The 2,005-nt window shown below is 54.2% G+C and overlaps 1 pseudogene; it reads right to left on the reverse strand.

Moving 5' to 3' along the window:
* Window positions 1-434: 434 nt before the first annotated feature.
* Window positions 435-1,666, reverse strand: LOC119322037 (annotated as a pseudogene).
* Window positions 1,667-2,005: the final 339 nt, after the last annotated feature.

Here is a 2,005-nt window from a genome sequence, read left to right on the forward strand (position 1 = left end):
GGTGGGGTGGTGGCATGATGGAGGGAGGTGGGGCGGCGGCACGATGGAGGGAGGTGGTTTTGCGGCATGATGGAGGGGAGGTGGGGCGGGGTGGGATGGGCGCGGCCCCGGTTGAAGGGAGGAGGTGGAGGGAGTGGGGGAGGGGAGAGGTCGTGGGTGGAGGAGTGTTCTCGGGTTGCTATGCGGTCCGGGCAAAGGGATCGAGTAGTACAAAAGTGTTAGTAGAATAAGCCTAGTGTTAGCAGAATAAGACTCTTAGGGGGTGTTATTAGAATAGACCTACCCTACATATATAAAAATAATTTGATAGTAAACTTGCAATGGTATTTCTGATGATGTAATTAACATTACATCATAAGTCTTGACATTCGACAACGTTAGAGATAAAGGACTGGTATATGAGAATTTGTGACCACAAACTATTAAAGTGCAAATCAAACTGGCGACACATGGACGATGGAGTGCAGGTACAAGTTGTTCTTCCTCCGGACGGTGATGCCCATGTCCTCCACCATGTTGACCTCACCTGGCTTCAACCCTGCCGGGAGCTCCCAGTCGAAGTGGTAGAGAAGTGCAGCGAGAACGATCTCCATGTTGGCCTATTCAAACATCATACCAGGACACATCCTTCTCCCCGCCCCAAACGGTATGTACTCAAAGTCCGTGCCTTTGAAGTCGACGATGCCAGACTCGTACCTCTCTGGCTTAAATTCCTCAGGGTTATCCCAGTGCTTAGGGTCCCTACCGATCGCCCATGCATTCACAAGCACGTTTGTGCCCTTTGGCACGTCGTACCCGAGGATTTTGCAGGACTTCATGGCCTCCCGTGGAATAAGCAGTGGGGCCGGTGGATGCAACCTTAGTGTCTCCTTGATGACGAGTCTGAGGTATTTTAGGTCCGCCAAGTCATCCTCGGTCACTGTGTGCTTTTCTCTAAGGCAATCGCGTACTTCGACCTGTGCTTTCTGCATCATGTTTGGGTACCTCATGAGCTCCGACATGGCCCATTGAAGTGCCGTTGCTGACGTCTCACTCCCGGCACTAAAGAGGTCCTACAATAATAATACCAATGTGTGCAATTTATAGAACAGGTAAATTACCAATTGAAGAGTCGATGATTTTCACCCGATGTCTTTTTGACATGTGGACCCTAGAACTAGAACCACATGCTAGCAAGAGATTGAGTCGCCATCCTAAGTTTTCAACGAAGGAATCATGGAAGGTAAATATTGAGTTCAAAGTCACGCGGAAATGAAAAGATAGGCTATGATTGCTGCTTCTCGCAAGTTGACCCTATAGTAGGAACTGAAAGTGGCTGGGGAGCTGTTGCCCTCACCAGGATACTTGCTTTGATGATTCCCATGGTGAGAGGCACCTCGAGGCCACCTTCCTTCTGTATCCTCAAGAGCACGTCCACTAGGTCCTCTCCATCCCCCACGGCCCTCTTTTCCTCGTGTTGTTTGATGGCATACTCCATGAGCTCGAAGCTCTTCCGGTGGACCTCCTCGGCCATCCGCACCATGCCGCTTATGAAGTTGGCAAGCCATGACGAAGGGAACAGGTCGTTGAGGATGGACCCGGTGACGAGCTTGACCCCCTCCTGGAGGACCTGCAAGAACTCCTCCCTCCTCTGAAACATGTCCCCGATCATGGTGCGCACGGCGGAGTCGGTGATGAGCACGGCGATCCGCTCGTTGATGTTCACGAGCTGGCGAATTGGTGGATCGGCCAAGGGGAGGGAAGGTCCGTCGCGGTGAGCCAGATCCACCGCCGTCGTGGCTTGGCGGTGAAGGAGAAAGGCAAGGCAGGGGAGGGAGACCCACGGCCGCCACGGTCATCCGGATCTGACGCGAGGGAGGTCAAGTCACTGGCCAGATCCGTTGGAGGTGCAGCATGCTGGATCCGTGAGGCCACGGGGTGGTGGCGCTAGGTGGTGGCCGGGCGGGCGGCGGGGGCGAGGGCTGGGGTGGCGGCGCTAGGTGATGGCCGTGGGCCAGGGGCTGGC

Source organism: Triticum dicoccoides, chromosome 6B (genome assembly GCF_002162155.2).
Source record: "Triticum dicoccoides isolate Atlit2015 ecotype Zavitan chromosome 6B, WEW_v2.0, whole genome shotgun sequence".
NCBI lineage: Eukaryota > Viridiplantae > Streptophyta > Magnoliopsida > Poales > Poaceae > Triticum > Triticum dicoccoides.